The sequence below is a fragment of the Schistocerca serialis genome, chromosome 1 (genome assembly GCF_023864345.2).
Source record: "Schistocerca serialis cubense isolate TAMUIC-IGC-003099 chromosome 1, iqSchSeri2.2, whole genome shotgun sequence".
In the NCBI taxonomy this organism is placed as follows: Eukaryota; Metazoa; Arthropoda; class Insecta; order Orthoptera; family Acrididae; genus Schistocerca; species Schistocerca serialis.
This window is the reverse complement of record NC_064638.1, coordinates 198,259,083-198,287,004: the sequence shown is the minus strand read 5'-3', so window position 1 is coordinate 198,287,004 and position 27,922 is coordinate 198,259,083.

Genomic DNA, 27,922 nt, shown 5'->3' with positions numbered 1-27,922 from the left:
TGTTCTCCCATGAGATCCAAACCGCAGTGGACGGGTTGATGCCGTGTTCATTGACTTCAGAAAGGTGTTTGACACTGTCCCACACTGTCGGTTAGTGAGAAAAATACGAGCCTATCAATTATCAGACTAAATGTGCTCCTGTATTCACTACTTCCTTCCTGATAGAACTCAACACGTCGACCTTAACGGAACAAAATCGACAGATGTAAAGATAATTTCCACAGTACCCAAAGGAAGTGTAATAGGACCACTACTCTTTACAATGTATATAAATGATCGAGTAGAAAGCGTCGGAAGTTTTTCAAGACTGTTTGCAAATGATGCGAATGTCTGTAATAGAATAGCAATGCTGGAAGGAAGTATCTATTTGCGGAATAAACTGCAGAGGACTGATGAATGTTGCAGGCTCTGGCAGCTGATCCTGAGCATCAATATGTGCAACATATTACGCATGAACAGGAAAAGAAATCGGCTATTGTACAACTGCGCTGTTGAAGGAATAACTTTACAGAGCGACCTTAAGGAAATGATCACATAAAGCAAATGGTGGTAAAAGCAGATGCCAAACTGAGATTCATAGGAAGTGTCTTAAGGAAATGTGACTCATCCACGAAGGAAGTTTCTTATAAGGCGCTTGTTCGACCGACTCTTGAGTTCTGTTCATCAATATGGGATCCTTACCAGGCAGGATTAATAGGAGGGAGGGGGGGGGGGAGAGGGAGGGAGAGAGACAGAGAGAGAGAGACAGAGACAGAGAAGATACATCGATGAAAGGCACATTTTGTCACGATATTGTGTAGTCGACACTAGAGTGTTATCCAGATGCTTGACAATTTCAGTGCCAGATGTTAAAAGGGAGACATTGAGCATCTTCTCATGTGCCATTCGCGAATGGAACAGCAGAGGTGGGTTAATGGCTCCAGTAGTACCCTCCATGACACACAGTTAGGAGGCTTGCGAGGTATGCCGTACATGTAGGTGTGTCGTGGTTCTTAACAAAATTCCTGAGTTCGCGCTCACTATATGTTACTGTTCAGGCAAGGAGGGATGTCGTCTGAATGGGCAATATAAGGGGCGCCCGTATCTCTGGGAAACGTGGTTACCTTGTAAGGTGGCAGCTTGAATGAATGTTAATTTCGCACCTTACACATGATTTTATACATCATAACGAGTAGATAGATATGTCACCTCACATACTTCGGTGACAGTGAGCAGATTTGTCTATCAAAATGTACAGTACGTAATGCAAAAAAGGAATGACACTCGTTTTGATGGTAGTAACACATCTAACATTCTGCGTGGTGTCTGTCTGTTCTAAGTCGTGTCTCCCTACCACTTTTGCGCCACGACGCTCTGAGCGTGTTTTTTAGGGAATTGACTAGTTTGAATCTGGGACCTGTTGCTGGTAAGGAGACGCCAGACCACACATGACATGTAGAGTTCAGAAGAGTTCAGTGAGACTAGAGATGATATAATCAAATACTTAATGATTTCAGTGGCCGCTCCACTGCACTCCCTGTAAAAGAATCTTAACACTAAATTTAGTGGAAGGGGTTCAAGGCTTTCCTATTTTTAGTTAGCTGGTAAAATAACGTCGAAAAAGCAGTTAAGTTTACTATTGGAATTTTTATTCTACTCACGAAACATTGTTTATAAATTGTACTACTGATAAAAGGAAATGTTATAATACAAGATGATAAAAACCAACTGCGTTCAACAGAAATGTGAACGAATATTCCCTGAATGGGTTTCCAAGTTCTGTAATTGATCGAAGGAAGACCTATGCAGTATCACATTTATAATATAGGTTTAAATTAAGTTTCATAAAAGAGAAAACTATCAAAAAGTGATTATCTTTAATTACTTATTTAACTTGTAAATCACATTGGCTGATGTGGCTTCTCAATAACTATATAACAGAAAAGTCATTGCATTTCAGATTTTAACTTGAAGTAGCAAATGTGCATAACATGAAGTTTAATTGACAGTCGACACTAGTATTATGTAAAAAGGTGATGTAACAGATGAGACTTCTGCAGTCCTGAGTGAAGCCTTATGCGCTCTTACGCGGCATCGCCTGCGTTCATTACCTTGTTGGTGGTTAGGCAGCGTCAGGAGCAGCTGGCGGCGCAGCTCCATACACCTTGCCATCTCGATAGCAACTATCTCGATCTTATCTGTACTACTTTTTACCGAAATTGGTTTAAGAAAACAGCATCTGGCTGTGTTTTCAACTGACTAATCAGCATCTCAATGTTAACCTTAAGCTCCGCCTACAAAAATTCTTTCTATCCAATGAGAAATGTTATACTTTTCGTGGTAGGACAATGTTTTTAATGTTTTCTACATAACAGGCGCGTGTAGTCTCACGCTAAAACTTGCAGCTGGTGTGGCCCTTTTAGTGTTATCGTAAGATCTATACTGTTCTTCTGGAGGGCTCTGTCTTTTAACATGGGCTGGGGGATGGACCTCTCGGCGGTCGGCCGGTGCTGCGGGTGTCCATTGTCCCGCTCTTATCGTAGGGCCTTCTAGCCTACACGGCTCTGCTCTCGGCTTCTCATTTCTCCCCTTGGAACTGCGTCTGTTTCACGGTGGGAAGGTATGACCTGCATTTAGACGTTCTTGTGATTGTCTTTGGTATTCCATTTGCTCACTCTTTGATCTTATTACTTTGGTTAATTTAATGTCAGGATTTATCTGGAGCTTTCATGTCAGGGTTTTCATGGAAGGTGTTGGGTTTGCCTGACACCTTACACACACCAAACCCAAATCCTGCATGTCAATGAACAAAAGGTGGAAAAAGCTGCTGGAAGAAACACTAGTTTGGGGACAGACGCAAGTTGTGTCATCACGGTCCGCATACAATGGAAGGTTTCTAACAAGGGTCGGTGACCCGTGGCGAGACAGACAACGAACGCCCTGGGCGATACATCGAGGGGAGCAGGTAATGACCCAGCACTGCGATGGAGAAATTCATTAGAAAACTGTGTTGGGGAATTTCCGGATGGATACAAACAGGCCACAGAAACAGTTGAAAAGGGATATGCAGTTACTGATCATGTGAAAGGCCCAAGTTGCTCTCCTGATGTATGCGTGTAACTTTTAGGTGTCAGGAACGGGCACAAAATGTCAGATTGGTTGAATAAACTCTGAAGGAGTAGACGTGGCTGTATTTCGACGCAGTTTAAAGGTAGGCCCTTTGCGATTCGCGGTGGTAGTTTCCACGAGATGAAAGGAATGCTCCCATTGGTCTGAAACGGCAGTGAAGCGAAGGACGAAAGGACACAGGTCGGGGGACAGTTTGCTTCGAAAGACATAACCGATAACTTTGGAGACTCTCCTCATAACCAGCGTCAACTGTAGAACAGGGCGCTTCAAGCTCTGTATGACGCCAAAAGAGGAATTCTGCGTGAACACTGCATTCACTTTGGCTGGAATTCAGCTAGAAATTAGCTGAAGAGTCGTTGAGCTCTGATAGCGGAGAAACGGATCGGCCACATAGTTAAATGTTCTTGTGAGAACTGAGAGCACATTGAAGTATACACGCTACACGCTGCTCCGTCTATGCACGTGTATATCGCTGTATTTTCCAGACTTGGGATGATTGCATGTTTTCTTGCGTAACGACCATCATAGGGCAGTTTCAGTACATCAGTAAAGATTTTTATTAGCTTGTTATAGGATTTTCAGAGGGCGAGAGCAGCTACGCAGCCGACAACACGCCTTAGCTAAATGTTAATGCCGCTTGCAGAGGCGTTAAATTGTTGTATCACCAGCTTGCATCCACTGTGAACGTAAGCAACCTTGAGTAATCTTTTGTACATCTTGTCACAAAAACTATCCATCCTAAATAGTACCGAACTTAGAACCGGAATCGGATGATTTGACGTAATATCGGCGGGCTCACGCAGTGCTTCACTATCTAGATGTAAGAAACATCTTTTAGAGAACCTTATATTAAAATGTGATATTATTGTGTTCAGTGTTATTTCTGATATTCAGGACGTAATACGTTATTTTGACAACTGTCCTGCAATTGTCATGTCACGATCTACGTAAACCAGTGTGCTTCATTGACAACAATACAGGAATTAAATTTTGTACAGCTAAATGCCGATATGCTGTGTCATAGAAAAAGGGTCCACCATTCCTAACCCCAGTAATTTATTCTAGTGATGCTAACGCACTAACAGGGTGTTTCTGCTTATGTCTGACGTATGTGAAAAGGAGTGGAGTGTCAGAACCTTGTATCCTGGCCACAAGGTCCTGCAGTGGACATCTGTGTCAGATTAAAAGAACTCAAAATTGTAATTTGTGGTCCTACGGAAAAAATACTTGTGATTAAGGTAAATGACAAATCTCGTATGTGGTATATGGTTTTATGTTGTATCAGTGCCACAAGGAGTCTTAACTTTTTATAACAGCCACTGCACAGATATGCTACTGTTGGCGGCAACGTAAGCAGCTGAGCTCGTTGCATATTGTACTGCCTAGCAGCCAGCAGCAAAGTCGTAGAAATGCAAGCAGGGAATTTGGGGCTCTATGGCTCGAGTTTCGTGCCCGCAGTTTTCAAGAGGACCAGAACATAATACAACTGCATAGACACACAAATGAATCATACACCGTAACTATGCCATGCACACGACGTTACAATACATACATCTACAACAGCAACAAGTGGCTCTCAGGATGCCTTAATATGAAAAATCTGGACAACCACTATTTTGTAGAATCTCCTCAGTGAATATAGCGAAAAGGCGAGTGTAAAACCTAATACCGAATGGCCTGACTGCTTCTGTTTCAAACAATCCATGAATAAAATATGAAAGGGCATATGTGAATATAATTTTTGTCTCGGTTGAAGTAACTGATGCATGTGATTTCTCTTAGGCGTTTTAGCACTTCGCAATGTCACAGCTGGTAGTCAAGTCGATAGGACTAACTGAATTCACTGTTACTTCAAGTCATTTGAAAGACCAAAAATTACAGAATTATTTCCTTACTTTTAATTGTTATGCTAATTTTTTTGCATCGAAGGAGCCTGAGATGTAGATGAGGAGGTAAAGGAATGACTAAAATATCTGCCATGCGGCAGAGTCCTGCATTTCGCTTCTAATCATGATGCTGCAACCAATTTGGGAACAAATGCCATAAGATTGTATTAAAAAATTTTACAAACAGTGATGGGGCAGTTACAAGATAGATTCAGTAACTTTGACACTTACTTTTGGGACTTTTAAATGTGCATTATTTTGATGAACATAAATTATATTGCTTGGCACTTGTACATAACCATTAAAAGAGTGGAATGCATTTAAAAAGAATGCTTGTGGTTGCGTGTATTTCCGGAGAAATGCTTCATCAAAGAGTTGCTAATTTGTTGAATTTTATTGCCGAATTACCTTGGGATTGCATTCTGTGACTCTGTAAAACTCTTAAATTATTTAGAATATTCCTGCATCCAGTTCTTAAGTTCAGAGAATCTTCTCAGCCACAAAAAACTTTAGAAGTTTTTGTAGTTAAAGTGAGCAACAGCTTACAAACTTAGCTCTATTATGAAGTGAAAATGATCTCCTGTGGCAGCTGAGGTGTGAGTTCTAGTAATCAAGAAATTCGCTTAAAATGTAATTTGGTATATAAAATGGCCTTTAGTTGTTTTGTAACGGCTTACCATAATGTACATGCCACTGGTTGCCACATGAAAGACTGCAAGGCATTCGTAGGTGGGTGAAACTGTTTGAATAGTGATACTGAACTTTAAACACTTGGTAGAAAACAACAAACACAGTGCAAATATAAAATGCACAATTACTACAACCGTCGTTTTTAAAGAGAGTGATAAGAGTTTCTAGGGCAGCAGCTGCCCACGGTTGAAAATTAAATGTACTTCGTCACGCTTCTACGGAGAGTAAAGAGCAAAAAGCGTTCTGCAGCCTGTGTTTAGTTGCGATGACGAACACATATTTAGGGTAAGAGGTTAAAAAACTGGTGAGTGGTAATCGCTTAATGGGTGACAGTGGCTGAGAAGACAACATCCAACACGTAGACTAGCTGAAACTCCCCCCTCGCGATGAGATGTATGACAGAAAGCCGTCCAGGCCGTAGGTGGAAAGGGAGTTAATAGCGCTGTGCTTTTTGCCACAGAGAAACGACCAGTGCCAGACTTAATAGTGTGTTTCTACTTATAGCAACACTGAGGTCGTCCAAGGGGACAGTATTGTCGAAAGACCTGTGTAGTAAAGCTGCTGTCTTGGCAGTAGTAGGAGCAGCAGCAGCAGCAGCAGCAGCAGCAGCAGTTGTCTCACTCGCCGTCCCCCCCCCCCCCCTCCCCGCACAACACACACACACAAAGGCGAGAAACCGATGCGAACGATACATTGGTGCGAACATCAGCGAGCGAGTGAATGCATTCCTGGATCCGTTGAGCTAAAGGGTACGTCACTTAGAGGTTGTAAAGATCACTGATGGAAACAGAGCTTACAACAGATTTACAGCTTCCCTGTCTCCGGCTGCGCAAGGGGGCCGGGTAATAGGGCAGATAGCTCTGCAATAAAAATCGAACAGTTGTCTACAAGGCGCTATCTGAAAACCTCTCCAACAACAACAAAAGCGTATACAGTAACACAGTCATTGTTGAGTCAACACACTGACTGTGAATTCTAACGTCAGCGTTGAAGGAGCAGAGTTTCTGACTTCTTAGGGTGCCGACAGCACGGTGGGGAGTGTTTCCGAACGTGTAGAGCAACATCAAGGTTAACAGATACTCTGAACATGTGCTTGAAGTAGGCTAATGACGTGGAAGCACGACACACATGTAACATGCAGCTCTACGTGGGATGGACTCGAAAAGTCACTGGAAGTCCCCGGCAGAAATAGTGAGCTATACTGCCTCTATAGCCGTCCATAACTGCGAAAGTGCTGCCACTGCAGGTTTAGTGCACGAACTGACCTCTCGTTTGTCGATGTGGTTCATGTCGGCCAATCTTGGTGGCCGTATCATTGCATTAGATTGGTCCAGAATGTTTCTCAAACCAGTCGTCCGACCCCGGTAGCTGAGTGGTCAGCGTGACGGAATGTCGATCCTAAGGTCCCGGGTTCGATTCCCGGCTGGGTCGGAGATTTTCTCCGCTCAGGGACTGGGTGTTGTGTTGTCCTAATCATCATCATTTCATCCCCATCGACGCGCAGGTCGCCGAAGTGGCGTCAAATCGAAAGACCTGCACCAGGCGAACGGTCTACCCGACGGGGGGCCTTAGCCACACGACATTTCATTTCATTTCATTTCATTTCAAACCAGTCGCGACCAGTTGTGGCCCAATGGAGCATCGTTCTTTGGATCGTGTGCTGCCATAGCCCATTAACGCCAAATTTTGCCGCGTTGTCCTAATGGATACGTTCGTCTTTCGTCTGCGGTTATTTCACGCAGCGTTGCTTGTCTGTCAGCACTGACAACGCAAATGCCACTCCTCTCGGTCATTAAGTGAAGACTGTCGACCACTGAATTCTCTGTCATCTGCATATCGCTGGCCAACGAATTTGTAACTTCACTGTAAATGGTTTTATATGGCAGTTTACCCTCAGAGTGTCACGCAAGATATTTTATAATGTAATATATACTTCCCACGAGTGAATCTAGTCGATCCTTTAACACTGCATCACAACTGCAGCCAATATTCAATACTGCCAGTGATCGATCAGCTAATTATTGCTTCTCTCCCTTCGTTCTAACTGTGGTGTGGGGACCTGTTAATTTCTACAGCATTGAAAGCTTTCTAACTTACCCACACAGCATACAAATTTATTTAAAAGGACCATGAGCAATCATGAATGTGTTTGGAACTTAAAGCTGTCCTACAGATCACGTAGAGGACAGAGAATTTGCTACATCTCGTCTTAGCACAGAAGGCGACTCAGGGGCTGGTCTATCTGCTGTAAAATTCTGTTGTGTGGGATACTAGAAAGAACATGTTAAGCCAGATGTACGAGGGTAATCAAAAAAGTAAGGTCTCCTTTTTTTTATAACTACATAGACCTGTTTATTTCTACAATGGTTTTGTTCAGTTTACAGCTTGAACATTTAACTATTTTCGACACAATCACCATTTCTGTCGATGCATTTTTGAAGACGCTGTGGCAGTTTTTGTATGCCCATGTCATACCAGCTCGCCGCCATGCTGTTCGGAATAAATGAACCTCTTCTTTCACCTCTGCGTCGGAGCTGAATCGCTGAGACCACAATTAACGCTGACAGGTACTGTGAGATACTGAAAAAAATCAAACTGGCAATTCAGAACCGTTGAAGAGGAATGTTGAGCAAGGCCGTACACATTCTCCATGACAACGCTCGCCCGCACATCGGTTGGCAAACCGTTGCTCTCCTGCAACGGTTTCAGTGGAACATAATCACCCACCCACCCTATAGTCCTGACTTGAGGCCCAGTGACTATCAAAAAGAACATTTGGCCGGAAAGCGATTCAGCTCCGACGACGAGGTGAAAGAAGCGGTTAATAACTTTCTGAACAGCATGGCGCCGAGCTGATACGACATGGACACACAAAAACTGCCACAGCGTCTACAAAAATGTATCGACAGAAATGGTGATTGTGTCTAAAAATAGCTAAATGTTCAAGCTGTAAACTGATGTAAACCATTGTAGAAATAAACCGGTCTTTGTACTTATAAAAAAATAGGAGACCTTACTTTTGAGATTGATTCCCTTCGTAGCAACCACAATGGTTAAGCATGAGACCGGCCATTTCTCTGTGGTCACACTACGAAAAAATGTTCATTTAAGATTCTGGTAACAGGCTCTCTGCCTGGCTCACTTTTTTATGCAGGAAACTGGTTAAGTAAACAAAACATCTTTATTTGTACAAGCATAGACACAACAGAAATGGCGTCCTTCCGGCAGAACCAACATCAGACATTACACTCTAAAAAGGTGTGCAGAAGTCTTTATTAAGACGGTATGGAGAAGAATAATAATACTGAAAGTGTGCTTATAGGTGTGAGGCCGTAGATGAGTAGGGAAGAAGGTGCGGGGCTATGATAAGACTTCCACGTACCGACTGTTCCGCAGATGGGGCGTGGAGGCTGAGTGGGCAGGGGTCAGCATGCGGGGCCCGGCAGCGGTGTCTCCGGCGCCACTACCGGGAAAGGCGGGCAGAAGCCAAGGAGGAGGAAACAGTAGCGTTGGAGGAACGACTAGCGTGCTCTGATGCAGTGCATAAAAGAAAGGGATACGTGTCCGCGTGCCTACTCCACTGTGAGGTAAGATTTAGAAATCTAGCGCTAGCATCCAACTGAGCGGGGGTTACACAAAGATAGCGCGGAGGTAATTGGCGAAGAAGGCGCGGTAGCGCGACCGGTGATCTGCGTCATTGTGTGCGGTTTGTAAGTACTGCCAGAAGGCGAGATTTATCGTCGTCATTATATAAGGTTGGTTCAAATGGCTCTGAGCACTATGGGACTTAACTTCTGAGGTCATCAGTCCCCTAGAACTTAGAACTACTTAAGCCTAACTAACCAAAGGACATCACTCACACACACATCCATGCCCGAGGCAGGATTCGAACCAGCGACCGTAGCGGTCGCGCGGTTCCAGACTGTAGCGCCTAGAACCGCTCGGCCACCCTGGCCGGCCATTAAAAGGTAACTGATCGTCCAACCGTTGACCCAAACAATACAATGATTTCTTTATGACAGGGAAATAAGTGTCCTCAGGATGTATGGAAGTGCATGGGTCAGTTGAGACCGGCGGATCGCGGAGATCGCAAGCAACGAACTGTCGACCCAGTTTCCAGGCGTCACTGGTGGCAGCACAAATCAGTTGGTGAGCATCGTCAACCACGGGGTGGCAAATTGAACAAAGCGCACTGTCCGACAATCCGATTGCGTGCAGACGCTGATTTGCGGCGATTTTTCCACATGCGACGGGCTACCATGTTGCCCGGACGTTCAAGGGAAAGAAACGCTGGTGGGTATGACGCCAAACCGTTGGCCTCGGCGTCGATAGATGTTTGAGGTCGACGTTGGTGCTGGATACGTAACGAAGCAGTGGTGTGTAGAAATCTTTGGTTCGAGGAAGGCGCATGCTCGGTAAGTGAGTGTGAGCATAACTGAAGTCGACGATGAAATCAGGAATGTGAGTCACATGGTCCGTGGTGTGGCCTACTGGTGCTGACGGCGATGTGGTCGCGAGCATGAGAACGTCCAGCAAGCTGTGCGTAGGGCTGGCGACCCCGTTCCACTGTCGTGCATGTTGGCCATGCACAAGGACGCCGCTCGGAGACGCACATTGACAAGGGCGAGGCTCCACACTGAGGCCGATGCGTTGACCACTGTGCCATCCGGGACACAGCGTTATCGAAACTGCACGGACCTTCTCGGCACGCCTCACGTCCGGTCCACGCTCCCACCGACCGCCACCTCTCCCTGTCCATTTTCTCACTGTTCGCTGCACTGACAGTCCCACACAGGAGGTATGTATTTGTGCATCCGCACTGAAGGAGGTGGATCGACTGCCCAGCTGGGCGTATCAATGATATGAACGCGTGGTGTCTGTTCTTGCGAACGCAATTAAAAAGTTCCAGTGTCTGTTCCAAAGCTGCACTGTTGGCTAAGTGTAAGCATATGGATCGCATCGTGGGGCTCCAGACTTACCCTGGACACGTATCACCGTCTGCTGACCCAGAGAAAGCTGGGGAACGCCCTCACATTCTTGGAGCATCCAGTGGTGATGTTTCCAATATTAACGTTAGTGCTTTTTTTGCGATTGACGAATGTACAACACTAGAGAAGAAGTGGAATATTTTATTCTGTTTTCTGACGCCTCAGTTGTTTGTAAGCAGTAACAGAGACATAGTAAGTATGATACATATGAGGAAGGCTTAACTCACACGACGGAAGTTGTACATACGACGGACGTTTGAGAGTCTAGACACAGTATTACGAATTAAAATGCTAATTTTATGTTCCATTTCATTCATACTGATACGTCGTATCAAGTTGGAATAGCGAAATCATCTTACAGATAAATTATTACACCATTTCGTCGTACGAGTTTGATATATCTTGTAATGTCTCTTGCAGCGGTCTCTCCGCGATATTTTCAGAAATTTTATAAGTTATATAACTCAGCACATATCTCGAAGTATCTCTTCTTATCTTACCGATTCCTAAACTTTAATATACGATAATTATCAATTCAAAGTAGTTCCAAGCCCTATTATTCCTTGGAGCGTCCATTTACTACATGGAATAGCTTCTCTGCTATTTATGTTTTCTCTTACGAAAAGAATGATTAAAATGCTCGCCGATTAGCGATGAAAGAAGGGGGATGTATATGTATGTATTGTTGAGCTAGTCGCCATCTTGATGAGATTCTGTATGAGAAGGAATTTAATACATGAACTAAACTAAAGTAAGTGTGTTCGCGTATTATTTTACTGATTATTATTGACAGTGTCTGCTTACTACGCTGTGTTGCACGGGATCAGTGGGGAACGTCTGATTTACACTGGACGAACCTGCCGTTTTGTATGCTCAAGATATCCAGTTACTTCAAATAAATAGGCTAACACGGTCTTACCAGCAGATCTCCGGTCTTCCCCATGTGATCACCGAAAGTTAATAATTATTACAAATGTTTTCAGGAGATCGACTGATAATTTTCGTCGCACCGAGACTTCGAAATTGCTTCACTGCCTTATGGAATTTAAGTTAAGCTCAATTTAATCAGGATAGAACAGTATTGAACTGTGTGAATGTGATAAGCCTGCTTTGTGAATGAAAATTCCCTTAATACACGCCTATTTTTACTATCCTGATCAGTGAAGCTAAATCAGGCCGGTGTGAGAGAGGTTTTTTAAATTTTAGATTCCAAAAAAAAAAAAAAATTAAGATCTGTCGCTATTTGTCGCTTCCCGTTTTCCACTGACTCTTGTCCATCCATTCCTCATATTGCAAATTTCTGCTTTGCGTTACTTAATATGTATGATACTTCTATGTTCTTGCTGGTCTATCGGTTTTTTTTCTTCCCCATCATACTTGACTCGGCCTTCTTGTACAATCTACGCTTTTAAGATGGGCATACAATAAAAGTGTTTGTTTCAGTTGTACTTATAATAGTCTTTTCAACTTCCATTCTCCTCTGTTTCCTCTTTTCTTATTTTACCCCATTTTACTGAATAAATTTTCACGATGAGCAGCTGAAAAAGGGATTTCATTTAGTAACTAACATTCTGTATCAGAAAAACTATCGAATCATGATACAAACTACTGTCTTCTCCAACCTATTGCCCTGTATTAGGTCATTGGGACTTCAAGAAATGCTCAGAATCTCATGATATGACGGAGACCCCAGTTTTGCTGTTTCAGTTAGAGAAACATCGAAAAAAAAAAGAGAACGTTCTGACAAATTAGTTGGAATTTAAAAAATAATATTTTATTTAAAAGTTATTGGCTCTTAAATTTGCCCAGGGGACTCATGCTCAAAGCATTTTTTTCTAAATACCGTATTTTCAAACACATAGTTTAACAGAATGATATTTTCACTCTGCAGCGGAGTGTGCGCTGATATGAAACTTCCTGGCAGATTAAAACTGTGTGCCCGACAGAGACTCGAACTCGGGACCTTTGCCTTTCACGGGCAAGTGCTCTACCATTTTTTTGTTTTTGTTTTTATTATTTTTCAACATAAATTAGAAAAAAACATTCGTAGATAATTCTGATAGAGAGGCAAGAAAAATAATAATAAAAAAACAATATGGTCTCGAACACGAGGATCAAAGTTAAGAAGGAACGACGGTAGCCACTTTTCTTTTTCAATGTCAGGCTGACCACCTTTGATGACATACATTTTGTTGCACCACCGCATAAATAGTGTTTACAATGTCCGTATGTTGACAAATAGTGGATAGTTAGAAAATTAATTAATTAAGGAAAAGAATAAAACTGAAAATGCCCAAATGAAAGACATGAAGACATTGCGGATAGTACAAATACAAAAGAAACATGCTCCTGTAGCAATGAAATGAAATTCGTGTCGGGGGCGACACCCGCTCACGACCCGACGTTCGATAGAGCAAGAGAGCCATCTATCCACTCGTTCTCCAGACGCTGGTGTAAGACTGGGTCGTCTTCTCCGTAAGTGTGATCGATGTCTATCTCGGCTTATTCGTCTATCTCTCCTCTCACCCGTCACACCCCATCTGGCCGGCGGGTCGGTAAATGTAAGTCGCAAGTAATTAGCGAAGTCTTGTCCATATTTCTTATGCTGTTGCAGCTTCGCGTGTCCATCCAGGAGAAAATGCCAAAAATCAATTTTGTCCTTTTCCGATTCGTTATAAACGTAGCTCACCACCATTCCCCGTACCCATGTCACTGCATTGGTTTTTTGGACCGGAAAATAAGATTCTTGGGGGAAAAAAAGTGTGTCTGATGAAATTGTGTGAGGGGCGGAGGGTAACAGGAACGCCAATATCTGTTGTGCCAAGTGCCACACTGGAGCCGTCCCACTACATGCTAAACGATGTTCATCAGTGTCCACTGTTGAGCAGCCTAAACATAGTGGAGTGTCTGCCAAATGAATCGCGTGCCGCCGTTGATTCGTTGCGAACTTCCTATTTACCACCACATACCATGTTGAGCGTACCGACGTTGGGAGGTAAACGTTCCGTATAATGCGCCATATCTGTCGCTAGTTCTTGTCTGGGTACTTCTTTTCCAGGGTATTCCTGGGGCACCGGCGCAGTAAGGGTTGGTATACATCTCGCGTCGTCGGTAGTCGTGTTGTTGGGAAGGAATCTCTGACATAGCTAAGCTCCAAAAAAAAAAAAAAAAAAAGACTTGAAATGTGACAGCTTCGGTGAAATATGGCCCACATTGACTGGGGGCAGCATGGAATTGGGCGCTAGTACATCGGCCAACGCACCCGAGATACAGGGCTATTACAAATGATTGAAGCGATTTCATAAATTCACTGTAGCTCCATTCATTGACATATGGTCACGACACTCTACAGATACGTAGAAAAACTCATAAAGTTTTGTTCGGCTGAAGCCGCACTTCAGATTTCTGCCGCCAGAGCACTCAAGAGCGCAGTGAGACAAAATGGCGACAGGAGCCGAGAAAGCGTATGTCGTGCTTGAAATGCACTCACATCAGTCAGTCATAACAGTGCAACAACACTTCAGGACGAAGTTCAACAAAGATCCACCAACTGCTAACTCCATTCGGCGATGGTATGCGCAGTTTAAAGCTTCTAGATGCCTCTGTAAGGGGAAATCAACGGGTCGGCCTGCAGTGAGCGAAGAAACGGTTGAACGCGTGCGGGCAAGTTTCATGCGTAGCTGGACGTGCTGGAAAATTGGCTCATACGACAACTGGAGACCGACAGCGGCGACTTCATCTTTCAACAGAATGGTGCTCCACCGCACTTCCATCATGATGTTCGGCATTTCTTAAACAGGAGATTGGAAAACCGATGGATCGGTCGTGGTGGAGATCATGATCAGCAATTCATGTCATGGCCTCCACGCTCTCCCGACTTAACCCCATGCGATTTCTTTCTGTGGGGTTATGTGAAAGATTCAGTGTTTAAACCTCCTCTACCAAGAAACGTGCGAGAACTGCGAGCTCGCATCAACGACGGCTTCAAACTCATTGATGGGGACATGCTGCGCCGAATGTGGGAGGAACTTGATTATCGGCTTGATGTCTGCCGAATAACTAAAGGGGCACATATCGAACATTTGTGAATGCCTAAAAAAACTTTTTGAGTTTTTGTATGTGTGTGCAAAGCATTGTGAAAATATCTCAAATAATAAAGTCATTGTAGAGCTGTGAAATCGCTTCAATCATTTGTATTAACCCAGTATTGCGAAATTGACCGCGCCACTGTCGGAAAATCGTACTGACGAATAACGCCCGTGCCTTTTCATATACGTTCACTAGACGAAGTCCACCCTCGCCAGGTGGGAGCGTAAGCGTTGTGAATTGCATCTTAAACAGGTGTCCCACACTCACGTAGGTTCCGAAAGTTGCTTGTATCCGTGATGCCATTGTGCGCGTTAAAGGCAGGACATGCGCTACGTGAGTGAGTCTCGGTGCTAGGTATACCTTAACGTAGGTCACCCTCTGAATCATATCCAACGCTCTTAATATCTGTAACAGCACCATTGTCCACATCAGCTTCAATATGCGTCGGTAGTTATCCGCTGCTGTCCGCTGCACATCCGTGTGGAACGTAATACCTAGACATTTTATGGTCTTAACTAACATGAGCGGGCCTTCCTCCCCGGATGTAATCCTCGACCGACATTCATGCAGCGTGATTTCTGTAGATTAAGCACGTTCCCTGCCGCCATCCCGTATCGCTGTATCCATGCCAACGCCGTACGTACTTCGTCGCCTGTCCGTGGCACCAGCATCACATCGTCAGCATAAGCGTGGCAATGAAAGGTCAGTTGTGGCAACGGCACTACCTCCAACCGTCTTCGGAGACCATATAGACAGGGTTCCAAAGCCATTGCGTACAAAAATATCGAAAGGGGGCAACCTTGACGAATTGACCTTGAAATAAGAATGTAGTCAGTGCCCCGATCATTCACCGAGACCTTTGATCGCACGCCGTGTAACAGTCGCATGATCACTAGAATGAAGGCCTGTGGGATTCCCAATCTGCCCATCACCGCATGCAAAAAGGTATGATCCACTCTGTCGAACGCATGATCGAAGTCAATAGCGACGAGTGCCCCACGCACTCGGCATGCCGCTGCTAATGCGATCATATCTCAGTAGTCACCGAGCGCCGTATGTACGTTACTCTTACCGCCGAGGCAAGTTTGATCAATGAGGAGTCTATCAGAAATTGAAGACCGCAGGCGAGCCCCAAGGATGCGCGCGAAAATCTTATAGTTGCCTTCTGCCACCGCGTGGTTTGGGTATTGGGATGATGATACCCTCCGTGAATTCGGCAGGTATCTCAGTCTGTGGTAACAGGAGTTCGTTGTACATCTGAATCCAGGTCCGTCCCATGAGGTATGCAAAGGCTCAGTAAAATTCAATTGGGAAGCCGTCCTGTCCTGGGGACTTGCTCGGAGCCACCCTGGCAATTGCATCTGTCAGCTCTTCCTCTGTTATCGCTGTGATGAAAGTCTCTGCATCCAGTGGTGGTCCTCTATCTGGCATTTCCGAGATGACATCATGTAGTGTCTCGTGGTTCACTTGTACAGGTCCATATAACTGGCGGAAATAGTCAGTAAACACATGCGCAATATCACGCTGGTTCACAACTTGCTGGCCAGTTTCAGAGATTAGTTCCCTGATCAATGTCCTGCGTCGTCGTTGGCGTTCACGTACTACGTGGTGCATGGAGGGGGTTTCGGCAGCAACTGTGTCCGCCAATCTCACCCGGACCATTATACCTTCCATTCTCAGTCTCGTCAGCTGTAATAACTTGGCTTTTATCCTGCGCATGGCCGTGTGCTTTTCCGGCGATGGTTGTTGGGTCATCAGCTCCCTCAGGGCTGTAAAATAAAAATTTGCCATCGTGCGGTTCCATTGCGATTTGTCCTGCCCGTATCGTATCAACGTTCTCCGTAACGTTGGTTTTGCGCATTTGATCCACCACTGGAGAACCGAGGTGTACGCTCGTTGGCGGCGAACGCAGGTCTCCCAGGCCGCCTCTGTCGACCGGCGACATTCAGTGTCACGTAAAAGTGCACAATTCATTTTCCAGTGACCCCTACTCCGCCATATCTTCTGACGCGTTAGTGAAATCGTACAGACGTACGCCATATGATCCGTAAAAGCCGCTGGCCAGATTTCGGCATCCAGTATCGCCGTCCGTAGAGCTCGTGTCACATACACTCTATCAAGTCTACTCGCCGAGTGTCCCGTTAGAAACGTATAACCCTGTCTGTCGCCATGCTGCAGTTCCCAGGTATTCAGAAGCGCCATTTCGGTAATCAACGCACGCAGTTCCATGCATGGCACATAATGAGGTACTTGGTCCTTTTTGTCGACGACACAATTAAAGTCGCCGCCCACTATATAGTTATCATAGCGTCCAGCGAACAACGGTGCTATCTCTTCGGTGTAAAAGGTCGCCCTTTCTCTTCGTTTTGTGGAGCCAGATGACGCGTATAAATTGGTGAAACGAACACCGTCGACAGTGATCGCTATGCCACGTGCCGAAGGGAGAGACATGACGTCCTCCAGTCCTATTCCTTCCCTGGTGAGAATCGCCACACCGCATCCACTTTCATCGTGCACTGAATAATGTGCCTCGTAGCCGTAGAACTCTGGCGGCGATGTGAAACGCACTTCTTGTAGGAGTGGAATATCCACGTCCGCAGCGCGTAACATATCTTTCAGCATTTGAATTTTAAGAGGTGTTCGAATGCCATTAATGTTTATCGTTGCAATGCGGTACGCCTGGCGTGTGTTCATCAGTTGTAGGGCGGTGTCATTAAGCGTCTATCTGCACCCCCGGCGCTCCTCACCACACTAAGTTGTTCAACATTTCCCGACCCCTCCCGGCCTCTGGCCAGGACTATCCTCAATCGTCGCGTTCGTATTTTCATTCTGTTCCTGTTGGTCCATTTCTTGCGCCCAGTCCCCCAGCATATTTCCGGAACTGGTCGAAGGATGGGAGTCAACGTTGTCACCGCTCTGATGTTGTACAGTTGTCATCTCCACTTCTGCCTTCCGGTCACCAGAAGGAGAGTTCAAGTTATCGTCGCTGTGTAATTCCTGCATCGTCATCTCGGTATCTGTTGAATCCACTGGTCTCAGGTCGATACTGTCGTTGTCGTCCACAGTCCCCTCGGGACTATGGCTATCGTCAGCAGAAGTCAGCCGACGCTTCTTTCTTTTCTCCGGCGAACGCTGTTTCCGTTGCCTTGCTTCCGCATCGGCTGTTTGGGTTGCGTATCCTCCGTCTTGGGCCTGGCCTATCACGCCCTCGGTGGAAGCACTGGCAGCCACCACGGATGTGCCTGGAGCGGCCGTCAGCTGCGTCTCTTGTGTGGTGTCCTGTGTCTGCTGTGGTGGAACCAGTGGTCGGAGTTCCAGTCCGTTGGTGTCCATGTTCTCTACTGGGGGCAACTGCTGGTGCCCATCGGAAATCTTCCTCACGTCGCCTCTCAGGGCTTCCACAAAGGTCAACGGTAAGACAGTCATCTGTTGTGGCGCCTGAACGTCATCCCGTGGAGTTTTGCACTAAACGTCGCTGCAGGCATTCCGAGCGGACGTGACCTTTCCCGCACCCCGAGCAAGTGCGAGGTTGCCCATCATAGATTATAATCGCTCGACAACCTCCTATGTACAAATAAGAGGGGACGTGCTTTCGCAGTTCTATCCATATTTGTCTCACCCTATTTAAGACGCGGCACGTGGTAAAACTCGTCCATTTTTCGGCCACATGGGGTAGAACTGTACCGTATGGTCGAAAGGCGTCGATACGAAGTTCAGACGGGACCTCAAACGGAAGTTCTAAGACTCGTATAGTGCGGATCCCCATTCCCGCGTGATGGACTGTAGCCACACCAACATTCCCGCCGGCATGACAGAAACGATACCCTTTCGGTGATCGTTGTAGAAGTCTTTCGCAAGCAGCCTCGTCAACAAGCTTGGCATAGACGACACTTGAAACGATTGATTAATTGATTCCCACGATTTCCTTGGATCGATTTTTACCTCTTCTCTTAAGAAACGTTCAATCTCGTGTGCCTTTGGTCGTGTATAGTCGTTCGCAAAACTGAACTTCAAAGTCGTTTTTCTGTACGAGTGTGCCATCTCGTTCTAGACTTACAACACCGCACACGCGAAGCTGCTCCGGCGTAAACAAACAGGCGCGCGCACCACAGCGCGGCCGGCAGGCAACACGGTCCGCATTGTGTCACTGCCGAAGGCAGACTGACCAACTGAGCTACCCAAGCACGACTCACGCCCGGTCCTCGCAGCTTTACTTCTGCCAGTACCTCGTCTCCTACCTTCCAAACTTTACAGAAGCTCTTCTGCGAATGCGGAGACATGGCTTAGCCATAGCCTGGGGGATGTTTCCAGAATGAGATTTTCACTCTGCAGCGGAGTGTGCACTGATATGAAACTTCCTGGCAGATTAAAACTGTGTGCCCGACCGAGTGCTAGTTCTGCAAGGTTCGCAGAAGAGCTTCTGTAAAGTTTGGAAGGTAGGAGACGAGATACTGGCAGAAGTAAAGGTGCGAGGACCGGGCGTGAGTCGTGCTTCGGTGACTCACATGGTAAAAAAAAAAAAAAAATGGCTCTGAGCACTATGGGACTTAACTTCTGAGGTCATCAGTCCCCTAGAACTTAGAACTACTTAAACCTAACCAACCTAAGGACATCACACACATCCATGCCCGAGGCAGGATTCGAACCTGCGACCGTAGCGGTCGCGCGGTTCCAGACGGTAGCGCCTAGAACCGCTCGGCCACTCTGGCCGGCGGTAAAAAAAAAGGTGGTAGAGCACTTGCCCGTGAAAGGCAAAGGTCCCGAGTTCGAGTCTCGGTCGGGCACACAGTTTTAATCTGCCAGGAAGTTACATAGTTTAACATTCCGTCGGTGCATGTGAGACGCTGCAAAGGATTGTATCTTTCTTTCACTGGAAGTATAAACTCAGAACGTTAAGATATTGTTTGCGATGTTGAACAGACCCGGTTTTAATTAGATCGAAAAGAGAGCGCAAGCGTAAACAACAAAATTTCTAAAAAAGTACAGAGGCTGCTGACAGTTGTAAATATATTTTCAAAATACTGATTATCTTTTGAACGATTGGCTGTGGAAGGCATGTATTGTCAGGAGATTAAGTTAAGCACACACAACAATATCAGTTTATTAATAGTAAGCTTTTTTTGAAAGTTTTATGGCTAGGTGAAAGCATAATACACTTTACATTTTTTGTTTCTCTGAGTCTTTTTTTCAAAGCGTGCATCATCGATCTCTGGTTTACCGACGATACTTCTCATGGGCTTTATTACTGCTTACCTTTCCGCGTAGTTTATTAGTTACCTACTAACTGGAATACTTGAAGTAGTTTAACTAAGTTTCAGCATGTGTGCAATTGAATTATATATGCAATAGCACACATTTAAATATACGGTAAAAATATGGTAGTACCTTGTTTGTGTTGTAGAATACATGGTTCTCGTTCGACTGATAATTGTCTTTATGTTAAATTGAAAGAAGATACGTCATTAAACCGCAAGTTGAGTACGGTGACGTCCGAGGACTGATAATTACTACATATAACCCTTGGTAGGTAGCTATAGCTTGTATATTAGCGGCATCTGTATGGAAAGACCTGTACATTCCAGAAGTATCAAGCGTAGAACACTTAGGAAACGTTAGTAGCGCACAGAGATGAGGTACTCACTGCATTAGAGGTCTGTCCCCACCATCGCCGTGAAGTCTCACCTGTAAAGAAAAGAAAATGCGTTTAGCAATGAGACACGGGTGTTGGATTATGGAAACATCACCCTGCACAAGAGAGCACAAAGGATAGGAATTATTCAGTTGAATTTCGTTAGTGTACCTTTCGACACAACATTGTAACTCTTTCCTTTCTACTTTTTACCTGTGATGAGACACGCTATTTTGCTTTGGATTTGGCAGATGACAGATCCTAGACAGAGATATGCTGAAAGAAGCCTAAAGAAATTTAGACACGTAAAGGGAGAGGTAGCTCACAGAGAACTTCGGATGACCAATTCCTTGGGTATTACTAGTCTATCCAGCATCCTTATCAGATGCAGTCAACAGATGTAGAAAAGACCCAAAGAAGAGCAGCGTGTTTCCCCATGTGTTCGTTAATAAGTACTAGAGCATCATGGCGGCGTTCAATAATCCCCAGGGTAGGATAATACTCGTACAAGCGAAGCGCTTTGTGCCATTTTTAATATTGTAATTCAGAGAGTGTACGTGCCAGGAACAGTCAGAGGATTTGGTAAGCCATCCGTCGCACAGTACCTGATATAAAAGTGTGAAACATTCAGAAGACATCATCAGCTGATATGTAAATGGTGGCAATTGCAGTACTCTATAACAGACGGATTAAGCAAAGAGTGAATTAGTGGTGTTCGCTTTTAGTGGTGTAAACAACGTTAAGTGATTGCCGTGAAGTATACGAAGACGCCGTGTACTTGTTTGGACAGCATTTTCAGTGCCTGATAGAATTTGAACTCCTTCTGGACAGCTAGTGCAGTGTTGCACTATATCCATCACCGCTTCGACAAAAGAGTGAATTTTCTTGTGTTCCTCCAGCAACAAGAATCATTTTGATATTGGTCTGGGTTTGCTTCGTCGGCTGTCATTCTTTTCTGTAATTCAACCCACTGAAATTCTCTCTGTCGGAAACCTAAAATCTACTCATTTTATTACATTCAATCTCGGCGGGTAACTTAGTTACAGCGCTAGTTTGACAAGTGATGACGTTTTAATACTGGAGATAAATTAAGCTTTCAAAACTGTCACCATAACGTTGATAGCAGGTAAATTGTTGATAAGTAATATGCTACAGCATTCATATTTAGAGGAAATTAAATCCAGAGTAAGCCGTAAGTAGTACCTTGAGACCACTATCATTCCTCCACCAAATTTCAAAGAACGTGTGAAGGTCTCTGTTCAGAAGGGATGGGGTCCTTCGAAACAAAGAATTCGTACAGAGCCAAACAAAGTACCTATAGATGCACGTGTAAAAGAAAGGCCAAGCATTGGCAGGAGAATGATACTGTTTAGCAAAAACACACCTCCCCACTCGTTTTCGAAGAATCAGGTTCCTAATTTTCGTCGCCGGCCGCTGTGACAGAGCGGTTCTAGGCGCTTCAGTTCTGAACCACGCGGCTGCTACGGTTGCAGGCTCGAATCCTGCCTCGGGCATGGATATGTGTGATGTCCTTAGGTTAGTTAGGTTTACTTAGTTCTAAGTTTAGGGGACTGATGACCTCAGATGTGAAGTCCCATAGAACTTAGAGCCATCTGAAGCATCCTAATTTTCGGAGGAAACTTTCTTTTGGAAAGAAAGGAGTGTTCCTTCGAGATCTGAACTGGGAGTGAACAACACTCGTATAATGACGTCATCTAATTTAAAAGCTGTGTACTAAGTTGCGTGGCCATTCCTTGCAGCTTAGTTGTACATCTTCTATTCACTCTGACATTATCGAGTTGCCTTAAGTGCAAAAGAGCACAACTGAGCTCTAAGCAATATTCCTTATGCAAGAGTCACAAACCACCAAATTTATGCATTGTGTTTCAGAAGTGATGGCCAATATTCAGGGATATGACAGGAATAATCATTCCAAGCAAGGAAGTAAAGTAAACATGGGCTCTATAACGCATACCTTAAGAGTTGTGAGCAATTCTTGATCTTCGATACTGTAAAATAAATCTCTTCTACAGCAAGTTCTTTGCTTTCCATGTATTAGGAAGTGGTAGTATAGATCAAAACAAGAAAAAAGAATGTCCAGTAAACATGTGCTCTAAAATGCATATCTTAGAAGTTATGTGTTGTGTCGGTATCTGGGCCGACACCGTGAAGTTGAGATGGCTGAAAAGGCAAGCTAGACTAACGCTGTAGCCGATAGGGCACGCAAGGCGAACGCAGACGGGCGTGAAGTCTGGAACATGAGAACTTATAAATGAATAAGAAGAAAAGTATGTAGATGCTTATTACTTATCTTTTTATTAGTCCTTGGAATACATCTCTCTTGAATACTCGTAAGCTATAGGCACTGATACAAATGGCGCCTTGCTAGTTCGTAGCCATTACTTAGCTGATGGCTATTCTGTCTCTCGGCTAATGAGAGAGAAAGGCTTCGTACAACTGGGCGGTAGCTAGGTTCTCGTACAACTGGGGGCGAGTGCTCTCTCGTATCACGAGACCTGCCTTGGTGGTGGCGCTAGGTCTGCGATTACACAGTGGCGACACGCGGGTCCGACATGTACTAAATGGACCGCGGCCGATTTAAGCTACCACCTAGCAAGTGTGGTGTCTGGCGGTGACACCACATTCCTCCCCCGCAAATCGGCGAACGGTCGTGTGATAAGGCTTCCGCCCGCCGTGGGGAGGACCACATGTTGACGTATGCGATGAGGTGGGGAGCCTAACAACAGGCGAGGCTGTGCCACCCGCACCCGGCCATGCGGTCCGAGGGGAGCTAGGAAACGCCTGAAAAACTAGTCCAGGGTGCACGTCAACATGCGGTGTATGCGCCCGTAAAGAGACAGGAGGGACCGAAGGATCAATTTCCATTGCGTCGGGGCAGCCGACGCGCGATGACGTCATGTGGTCCGGAGCGGTCGGGAGTTCCATGGCGGAGGACAGCTGGTCACGGGAAGCGATCGGCGGCGCGTGACCCTGGGAGGCGCTTGGCGGCTGCAACGAAGCGTCGAATGCGGGCGGCGCCGGCGGGAGAACAAGCGGCGGCGGCGGCGGCTGCTGCTGCTGCGGCGGCGGCGGCGCGTCGCCATGGGGCAAAATGGAAGGCATCATCGGTAACACCTGGGGATGAGGCGAGCCAGTAGATGGGTCCCCAGGGCGCTGACCGGACGGCACCGTCGCTGAAAGCAGACGGGGAGCGGCAGAACCCGAGCGACGACAGAGGCGCAGCTGATTGAGATGCCGACGCACCTCACCAGAGGCCCCCAAAACCAAATACATCGCGCGGCCGAGGCAGCGAAGAATGCGCCCTGCGAGCCAACGCCGTGAACCTCGATAGTTGCGATAAAATACAACGTCGCCTGGAGCAAAAGCAGGAGTCTGCCGCTGCACAGGAACCTGATGCGGCGGATGCAGCAAAGACATCAAGGTGCGATGAGGACGACCGTGGAGCAACTCAGCCGGCGAGCGACCATCTCGGGGCTGAGAGCGATACGAAGACAAAAAGAGCAACAATGCGTCCTCCCGAGAATGCGACTCTTTCAATTTCAACATCTGTGACTTGAAAGTCCGGACCAATCGTTCAGCGGCACCGTTGGACTGAGGCGAAAACGGCGCGGATGTCAGATGTTGAATACCATTGGCCTGGCAGAATGACTGAAATTCTGCGGACATGAATTGTGGGCCATTGTCGGAAACAACAGTCTGCGGAAGACCTTCAATGCAAAAGATAGCAGACAACGCTTGGATGGTGGCGGAGGACGTCGTGGAAGACATCCGGACAACAAAAGGAAAATTACTGAAGGCATCGACCAGAACCAACCATCGAGCATTCCAGAATGGACCAGCAAAATCAATGTGCAAGCGTTGCCAAGGGGAAGTGGCTTTTGGTCATGCAAAGACTTTCCGCGGCGGTGCGGACTGTTGTTCGGCACACGCCGGGCACGAAGAACACATATTCGTAATCGCAGCATCGATTCCGAACCACGTACAGTGCTGACGAGCAAGTTGTTTCGTTCGCACTATACCCCAATGTCCTTGGTGAAGAAGCCGTAAAACAGAGGACTGTAACGAACGTGGGACCACGACTCTGGACTGATCATTATCAGAACGCAACAACAAAACACCACGTCGAACAAAAAGTCTCTCCTTGTGATCAAAAAATCGGCGAACCAACGGATCCTCGATCCGAGACTTTGACAAAGGCCATTGCGTAGCAACAAAACGTAAAACAGTAGCAAGGACAGGGTCAGCAGCTGTGGCTGTAGCGACACGACGAAAATCAATCGGAAACGAGTCGACCACTTCATCGGTTTCCGAATCAATGAACATGCAAGCAAGTTCGGAAGAATCGAATGCTTTATCCTCAGCAACAGGCAAACGGGACAACGCATCGGCGTTTCCGTGCTTAGCAGTGGACCGATACAAGATATCGTAGCGGTACTGCGAGAGGAAAATAGACCAGCGAATGAATTTCTGCGCTGTACGTGGAGGTACAGGCTTGGTCGGATGAAAAAGCGATGTCAAAGGTTTGTGGTCTGTGATGATGGTAAAGTGACGACCATACAAGAAATCATGGAACTTAGTAACACCAAACACGAGAGCCAAAGCTTCTTTCTCTATCTGTGAATAATTTCTTTGCGCAGACGAGAGCAATTTGGACGCATAGGCAATAGGGCGATCATGGGAGCCAACTTTGTGCGCAAGCACAGCACCGATCCCGAAATCCGATGCATCTACCATCAACAAAAGGGGTTTCCGGGGATCGAATGGCGTAAGGCAAGTATTAGAAAGCAACGCCGATTTCAACTGGCGAAAGGCGCGTTCACTTTCCGTCGTCCAGACGAACGGAACACCTTTACGGCGTAAGCGATGAAGCGGAGCTGAAATAGAAGAGGCATTGTGCAGAAAGCGATGATAATAATTAATTTTACCCAACACACTCTGTAGCTGTTTCACATTTTGAGGGGAAGGCAATTCTTGTATGGCACGGAGGTGCTCTGGACTCGGATGTATGCCTTGGGCATTAATGACATGTCCCAGGTATGGTAAGTCACGAGCAAAAAACACACATTTGTCCTTCCTCAAGCGAAGACCATTTTGCCGCAAGACCTGAAAGAATGTTCGTAAGTTCGCAAGATGATCTTCTTCTGTCTGTCCGGAGATCACTATATCGTCCAGATAGTTTGCTGCAGTAGGGACCGACGCACAAATAGTTTGTAAATATTGCTGAAACAAGGCAGGGGCGGATGCACACCCGAATGGCAGTCTTTTGAAGCGGTACAATCCAAGATGCGTGTTAACCACCAATATGCGCTGGGATTCGTCGTCCACCGGTATTTGCAAGTACGCATCGGCTAGGTCCAACTTTGAAAAATATTTTCCCGGGCACAGTTTAGCAAAAAGATCTTCCGGGCGGGGCAAAGGAAAAGTAGCAGTCACTAGCTGTGGATTCACTGTGGCCTTGAAGTCCACGCAAAGTCTCAATTTTCCGGAAGGTTTTGGCAAAATTACTAAGGGTGAGGCCCAGAGAGAAGCTTGCACACGTTCAATTACACCCTGTGATTCGAGATCGTGTAACGTTCTTGCGACCTCATCACGCAATGCGTGGGGAACATTGCGCGCCCTGAAAAATTTCGGTTGCGCGTTTACCTTCAGTTCTAAATGTGCTTCATAGTTTTTAGCGCAACCTAAGCCCGGTGCAAAAATGTCTGCAAATTCGTCACACAGCCGAGAAACACTGTCTGTAGGCACAGTCTGATTCACCGATAGGACCTGATTTACAATAGACATGTTAAACAACTGAAACAAGTCTAGCCCAAACAAGTTCACTGCAGAAGAAGAACGAAGAACGTAAAATGACACAAGTTTTGTTTGTCCCTTGTATGTTGCAAGAAGGCTGCACTGTCCTAACACAGGAATTGTCTGTCCGGAATATGTAGTTAGCTTAACATTTGCGGAACGCAACGGAGGTTTGCCCAGTTGTTTGTACGTGTCGTGATTGAGCAATGAAGCTGCAGCTCCGGTATCTAGCTGGAATGGTATCACTTTGCCGTCAAAGTCTAAGTCCACAAAAAGTTTATTGTCCTGCTGACGACAAGAGCGACTGGTTTGTGCAATTGGAACAGACACTGGTACAGAATCACTTGCTAAATGACGTGATTTCCGGCGACGTCGACGCACAGTTTTTGTGCGACGAACACAGTTACTGTTAGAGAAAGTGTCACTGGACGAAGTGGAATTAACGACATGAATGTCCATAGGCGAAGGTCCACGAGCCTGAGTGTCCTTGGTTCGATTCCGGCGCGAAGCAAAGGGCCTGGAATGATTGTGATTGTCTGATCTGAGCTTTGTCTGGCAAACACTTTGAACATGTCCTTTCTTATTGCAGAAAAAGCAAATAGCTTGGCGTGACGGGCAATGTTCACGCGAATGTCTAGTAGCACACCGCAGGCATGATTTCACTGCATTTGTGTGCTGGCGCGGCACACGTGGCTTAGCGCGCGGCGGCAGCTGCGTTTGTTTGTGCGATGGCAGTTGTGCGGACGTGCGCGAGGCCCGGTGACCGGGCCGCGCAGCGCGTCCAGCGGGCCGGTTAATGTTACACACGGCTGGCGAAGTTTCAAAAGATTCCTGAGCACAGTCAAGTGTGTCCTGTCTATCCAATATGTCTATCACTTGTTGAAGGGAGGGATTAACTAGTTTCAAAATTTGCTCCCGTATGCGAACATCAGAAACGTTCTGTGCAATTGCATCACGCACCATTGTATCTGAATAAGAAAGACCACAGTCACATTCAAAGGCACAGTCCCTAGTAAGTCCTTGCAATGTTGCTACCCACTCCCTATTAGTTTGACCGGCCGTACGTTTTGTACGAAAGAACGTATACCGTTTTGCAACCACATTAACTGTTTCTTTGAAATAGGCATCTAATGCAGACAAAATTTCCTCGTAGGACAGAGTTGCTACGTCGCGTCGGGGAAACAATTTCACTATCACACGGTATGTGGACACACCGACACAAGAAAGCAAAAACGGCTGCCGCTCATTACCTTGAATTCTGTAGGCAGCGAGGTGAAAGTTGAACTGGCGAGACCACTCGTGCCAGGTCTCATCGGCTGCCACGTATGGTCGAAAGGGAGGTGCAACAGCGTTTAGTGGCAGCGGTAGCGAAGAAGCGGCGGCGGCCGCATCGGTTTGAATGGTACGTTGACCCTGGACGAGCTGTCCAAGGGCATCCAGTAACGCCTGCGTCTGCTGATTCTGCAAGCGATAAAATTCGGACAGTACATCTGGAGAATGTGGCGAAGCCATTACACAATTAAATGTAAGCAATCAGAAAGAAACTTTATCTCGTCGCCAATGTTGTGTCGGTATCTGGGCCGACACCGTGAAGTTGAGATGGCTGAAAAGGCAAGCTAGACTAACGCTGTAGCCGATAGGGCACGCAAGGCGAACGCAGACGGGCGTGAAGTCTGGAACATGAGAACTTATAAATGAATAAGAAGAAAAGTATGTAG